Source organism: Echinops telfairi, unplaced genomic scaffold, assembly GCF_000313985.2.
Source record: "Echinops telfairi isolate 266 unplaced genomic scaffold, ASM31398v2 ScPeMD7_4225;HRSCAF=4972, whole genome shotgun sequence".
Lineage (NCBI taxonomy): Eukaryota > Metazoa > Chordata > Mammalia > Afrosoricida > Tenrecidae > Echinops > Echinops telfairi.
Genome location: NW_022108124.1, coordinates 16,607,136 through 16,613,329, shown reverse-complemented (window position 1 = coordinate 16,613,329; position 6,194 = coordinate 16,607,136). Strand labels below are relative to the sequence as shown.

General features: G+C 46.0%; 1 non-coding gene across 1 annotated transcript; it reads left to right on the top strand.

Annotated features, from left to right (window-relative positions):
- Positions 1–5,332: 5,332 nt before the first annotated feature.
- On the top strand, positions 5,333–5,405 carry TRNAF-GAA. The gene has a single exon. It is a non-coding gene; the product is annotated as a tRNA-Phe (tRNA).
- Positions 5,406–6,194: the final 789 nt, after the last annotated feature.

The window sequence follows — 6,194 nt, the reverse complement described above, 5'->3', positions numbered from 1 at the left end:
CCCTTGTCCTCCGCGGGCTGTTCCCGACCCGGGGCGACTCCGGGCGCGTGCCTGGCGGACCCCAGGCTGACAGATGCGCCCGGAGCGCTGCCCCCGGGGGCGGAGACTGGGTGTGTCCTCAAGCGAGACTGGCGATCGTCTTCCTTATTACCAGATGTTCTGCGAGGAGTCCCGGTGGTTCAGCGCTAGATTGCCGATCGAACGGTGGTACAGCCGATCCACGGAATTGATTAGATGCGAGACAGTCCGCTTCCGTTAAGGGTGACAGCCTAAACCAAAGGGGGCCGTCCCACCTGCCCCATAGGGTCGCTGTGAGACAGAGGGGACTCCGCCGCGGGGAGTTCGAGCTTCCCTTAGATGCACTGGACGGCCTTTAAGGAACATCTGCTGTAGGAGGGAGGAATGGGCAATCAAGGCCGTTCTAGATTTACTCCAGACCGTCAGAGTCGGAAGACTAGATGGAGCCTTTGGGGAAACGATTGGGTTTGTAGAAATCAAAGCCATCGAAGAACATGCCCACTGGTGGGAAGTAATAGGGTGAATCTTCCTTAAATCTTATACAGAAACGAATCGACTCTGATAAAGGCAATTTGGAAGCAATTGGGCGTGACTTAACAGTGCTATTAAATGGACTTCATATTTGATCTGGGAAGTTTTAACAGTTGATATGGTTCTGATTTAAAGATGTGCATTACAACACCGAGGACCTCATGGGGTCTAGTGTTTTTTATTCTTAGAAGGAGCCTCAGTAATCATCTACTGCATCCAGCAAGTTACTACTGAGAGAAAACAGATTTATTCCAAGTAACCTAGTGGGTGAACCCAACCGAGGCTCGGGCTTCTTCCTCTACGAACAGACCTCTGATTAGTTTTGTGTATAAATCACATGATGAATACAGAAATCCCTAGCATAGTGCCTGGCACAGCCGAGAGGGAGGGGCTAAAAAAATCCCGTTATCTTTTAAACTCAGTTTTTCCATGAACTTTTTGAAGTCCCCTCCTGTATTAGTTTCCACCAAGGTTAATCCCCCATACCGCTCAGCTTTTAACAAAGGACAAGTTGACTTTTGTCCTCTTCACCCTGTGCCCAAGCAGTGTGGCACAAGGAGCCTCCATGACCCATAGATTGAGGTGATCAGTTTCCAAGTCCTGGGACTGAAGCGGAGTTGAGTGGGGGTGGTGCACCTCTGTTTTGTCTTCTGCATTTTGTGTCTTAGGGGTCGGTATGCCTTGTGTGAACACTTGTCCTTGCATGTTCATATTCGAGATTACACTGATTTCGTGCGAGATCTGGTCATTTAATGGTGATCCCTGAGCAGCACAAATGTTTTGGACTTGACTACTAGTGTCAAGGTTGGCTGTTTGAGCCCACCTGCTGACTCTCAGGGAGAAGGCCACGAAAGCTTAGTGGTAAGCTTTACTTTTTTAACATGTGGGTGGTCCTGAGTAAGGATGGACATAGTGGCCACACGCTTGGGTTTTGGCCTGGCCCGTTAATGTTATTTCCTCTCTAACTTCCTCTCTCTTTTCGGATGGGGAAAAAGTGACACCTGCAGTGGCAGTTGGGGAGAGCATTTGTAACAAGGGAAGAGAAACACAGCAAGAATGAGGTAGCTGACAGCATCAGCAGCAAGTCTGAGCTGGTAGAGTAGGGATCACATGTAACATAAGCTGTCTGTAAACAGATGCCGCTTGGCAGAGGATTTAGGAACTAGGGCAGGGGTGGGGCAGATTAGAGGATATTTTCTAAAATCCAGTAACACTGGTGCTGTTGTAGATCACTGGTTCACATCCTACTTGAAAAGTCCTACCTGAAGGGATGTGCTCACACTAAACGACCCATTCTTCGATGGTTACCAGGAGCCAGAGGGGAAGGGAGAGGAGGCCACTGTCTAGACCACCGGTTCTTAACCTGGGGTCGCGACCCCTCTGGGGGTCGAACGACCCTTTCACTGGGGTCACCCGATTCATCACAGTAGCAAAATGATAGTGATGCAGTAGCAACGAAAAAAATTTGATCGTTGAGGGGGGTCACCACAACACGAGGAACTGTATTAAAGTGTTGCGAAATCAGGAAGGTTGAGAACCACTGGTCTAGCGGGTAGACAAATGTTAACTTGGGTGAAGAGGAAGGCGATAGACAATAAGAGAGGTTGGCAAAAAGTGATGGTGGCAGGGGAAGACACTGGGAGGTTTGCAAGGGTCAAAGGCAGCAGAGGCACACTTTGTCATATACACAATCTTGCAGTAGCTGATTGGACGAGTAGACCTGCAAACTGAAGAGGTGTGGCAGGAGAGTGGGGTAGACCTCTGAATGTGTACAGGCTTGCCGGGACGTTTGTATATGTGTCTTTTGTCACCTTTGCCGCAAATAGATGTGTGAACGTGGTGGAGCATGCAGGGGACAAAGTTAGGAAAACAACTTTAATCTAACCAGTCTCCTGAGGGAGTGAGGAGCTGGGTCTGGGGGATTGAATCCATTCTCTCAGGGGACACTAAGGCCAATTTAAATAGAGAAACAAAACAAAACACAAAAGCCTTTTCCTTTTCCTCTCCAAGTGGAGATTTATTGTGGAAAGAACATCAAAATATTGATCAAGAATTATCAAGGCAAGGGATCTAGAAACCTGCGTTTCTTGTTTCCTTGAGCAAAACTAAGGCACTCTTTGGGGCATTCATTCAGTCTTGTGGCATGTGCCTTGCATGGGGCTAGGTGACAAAGTGCACTGGCGCGTGGAGGGAGCTGGAGCCCTGGAGACAGAACAGTGCGCCTCTGTGTGAGCACTCTGAGGCTGCCTTTGCCCTGTGAAATTGATCATGGCCTCCCCCCACCAATAAATATGACATAACCGCCCAGATTGATAGTACTGCCTTCCTTTTTCAAACGGAACACTGGCATCTGCCAGTAACTTCATTCTAACGAGCCCTGGGATTAGAGGGCCTTCGGGCTGCAACCGTCGCGTGGCTACAGGGGGTGCGCACGGTGGAGCGTGCTCCTTCCGCAGTCATTCATCAATCATCCCGTTACTCAATAGTCTGCCCCTTCTTTTTGCCCAGTGCTGCCCCATAGTACGGATGTGTCACACGTTGTTTTGTCACACACTCTTTGCAGGCTCCCTTGGCTTGTTTTGGCACTGTGCTAAGACTTCCGTGAGCAACCGGGCAGCCGTTTTTGTTGGCCGGAGTTTTCATTTCCCTGGGCTAGGTGCCCAGGAAGGCATTCTGTTTGACTGCTTGTGGTAAGTGCCCGTGAAGTTCTTGAAGAAACCGTCCGGCTGTTTTTCGTAGTAGCTGTACCGCCTTACATTCCCACCAGGAATGTTTTAGACATGCAGTTTCTCTACAGTCTTAGCAACATTTGATATTGTCACGGTTTGTCATTTTAGCTAGGCTAATTAAAAAACAGAAACTGCTGCCGTTGCGTTGATTCTGACTCAGTGTGACCCACTGTCGACTTTATCTTAGTCATATTTTAGTGTGATCTTCATTCGCATTAAGCTCATGATACGGAGCATCTGTTCATTGGCTTATTTGCCTCATGTCTTCTCTTCTTTCAGTGCCTTTTGTCTGTTTTCTGATTGGATCATTTGGGGTTTTGAGTTTGGGGGGAGGCTGAGTTTTGAAAGTTCTTTTAAATTTTAGGTGAGTCCCTTCCCAAGTATGTTGCTAGCAATTCATTTCTTCCACTTTGCATTTCTATCCACTTCCCGTGGACTGGTGTGGAGCCACCGTTTATCATCGTAACGAGGCCCGATGTGTGGGCTACTTTTTCTTGTACGGCTTATGCTTTGGGTGTCATCTCTGAGAACTCTTCACCAAGCGCCTGGTCCTGAAGATTTTCCCGTAGGTTCTCTGCTGAAAGAATTAGGATTTTACTTTCTACATTTAAAGCCAGCATGCATTTTGAGTTAGGTGTGAGGTATGAGATTTGGGACTAGTCTTTTTGTTTTTTTTTTTTGTCTATGTATGGCCACTTGTACCAGCACCATTTATTAAAAACGAAACAAAACAAAAAAAATCCTTCATTGATTGCATTTGCAGTTTTGCCAAAAGACAGTTGGGTGTACTTATGTAGGTCCATGTTGAGGTTCTCAGTTCTGTTCCATGGATCTATGTGTCTATCCCTCTGCCAATACCACATGATAAGGGATTACTGTACCTGTAGAAATCTTGCAGTTGGATAGAGGGGTTCTTCCTCTATTGCTGTTGTGAAAGATGGTTTTAGCTGTTTAGCTTCGTTTGCCTTTCTATACAACTTATATAAAATCACATCTAGAGCAACAACATATCTTCTAGGTATTTTTATAGGAACGGCATTAAACAATTTGGGGAGAATTAACATCTTTTACTATGCTGAGCCTTCCAATCCATGAATGTATTGCCTCAGTTTTCAGGTCCTTGATTGTGTTCATCAGTGGTTTAATGTTTCCAAGATACAGACTGTATGGAAGTTGTGTTAGTTTGTATTCGAGTATTTAATTTTTAAATAAATAACAGCTTTTTTGACATCATCTGAAATAGCATCCCACATGTTCATCGCTAGACATAGAATTGGGTTTTTTGTCTGTTAATCTTGTTTCTCGTTGACTTTTTTCCACTCACTTGTTCGTTATGGAAGGTCTTTGGTAGACCTTCCACGTTGGTATCATCTCTAGACAATCCCGTCACCTGAAAACAGGAGCAGTTTTCCTTCTTCCTTTCCTATCAGTATACCCCCCACCCCCTTTCTCTTGCCTTACTACACTGACCAGTTTAATAAGCGCCCAGTGTGGTAGATTCAAGTAGCATTAGTGAAACGACATCTTTGTCTTGCTCTCAGTTTTAGAGGAAAAACACTCTTTTCTTCTTAAGTGTGCTGTTAGCTGTAGACATTTTGTAAATGCTCCTTTTCTAGTTGTGGAAGGGTTCCCTCTATCCCCATTTTGCTAAGAAGTGTGTTTTTTTAAATTACTTTAAAAATCATAATTGGGTGTTGAATCTTCTCAAAGGAATTTTCCATATGAAATGATGTGATTTCTCTTTGTTGGCCTATTAATACTGTGGGTTATATTACGGAATTTTTGAAATTGGTCTTGCCCCTGTGGAATAAGGTCCACTTGGTCGTAGTGTCTAATTCTTTTTACTGTACTGTGTGATTTGATTTTGATGGCTAATAGTGAAATCTTCTTGCATGTGCGTTCATGAGAGCTGTGGGTCCACAGTTTTCTTTTTCTCACATGGTCTTTGTCTGGTTTTCATGTCAGGACACTAGCTTCCTTCTCCTCTCCTAGTACCCAAAAGAGATGGTGTCTAATTGGAGTACATTCTTTTCAAAAAATGTGTGATAGAAGCAGCTAAAATAGCTCAGTTGGGAGAGCGTTAGACTGAAGATATAAAGGTCCTTGGTTCAATCCCGGGTTTCAGCCGCAGGATTTAACTTTGTAAAGTTTATAAAGATCCTCTTTCTGCCGTCCTTGTTAGTATAGTGGTGAGTATCCTCACCTGTCATGCTGGAGACCAGGGTTCGATTCCCTGACAGGGAGGCACACGCCCTTTTCGTAGAGGATCATGGGGCTGACCCAACCACAAGAAGACACAACGCCCCCTCTCTGGCCCACAGTGCTACGGGGGACAGCATTGGAGACACAGTGTGGGAATTGTGCCCGGTCTGACTCCACACCCCCCTCCCGCCCCCACCAGAGCAAAACAGGGATGGAGTACAGCAGAATAACAAGGGGAACAAAGCAATCAAGTACCTGAGGAACCCTGAAAATAGACTTTGGAATCAGTGGGCAGGGCGTGGCACTTCACCAGATCCTATTGGAAAACATTCAGAAGGGTCAGCAGACACCTGGAACTAGTTATAGGCTTCCCCCCGCCTCCCCCCCTACCCCTGCCCCTTTTCTCATGTCTGTCCATATACTATAGGCAGCATAATCAATCCTGAGGAGAAAACAATGGGGCCAACATCTCTGGGTTGACATGGGAGAGGAGTGGGAGGAGAAAGGGAGGGTGGAATCAACAAACCCAGGGACAAGGGAACAACAAGAGATCTAAAATCGACGAGGAGGGCGTAGAATGCCTGATGGGATTTGATCAAGAGCTGTGTAGCCAAGAGAAAGTACTGAGAGTTGAATGGAAATCTAATATGATAGTGGGACAGGAGGAAAGTAAAAAGAAATAGAGGAAAGAACTAGGAGGCAAAAGACATTTAT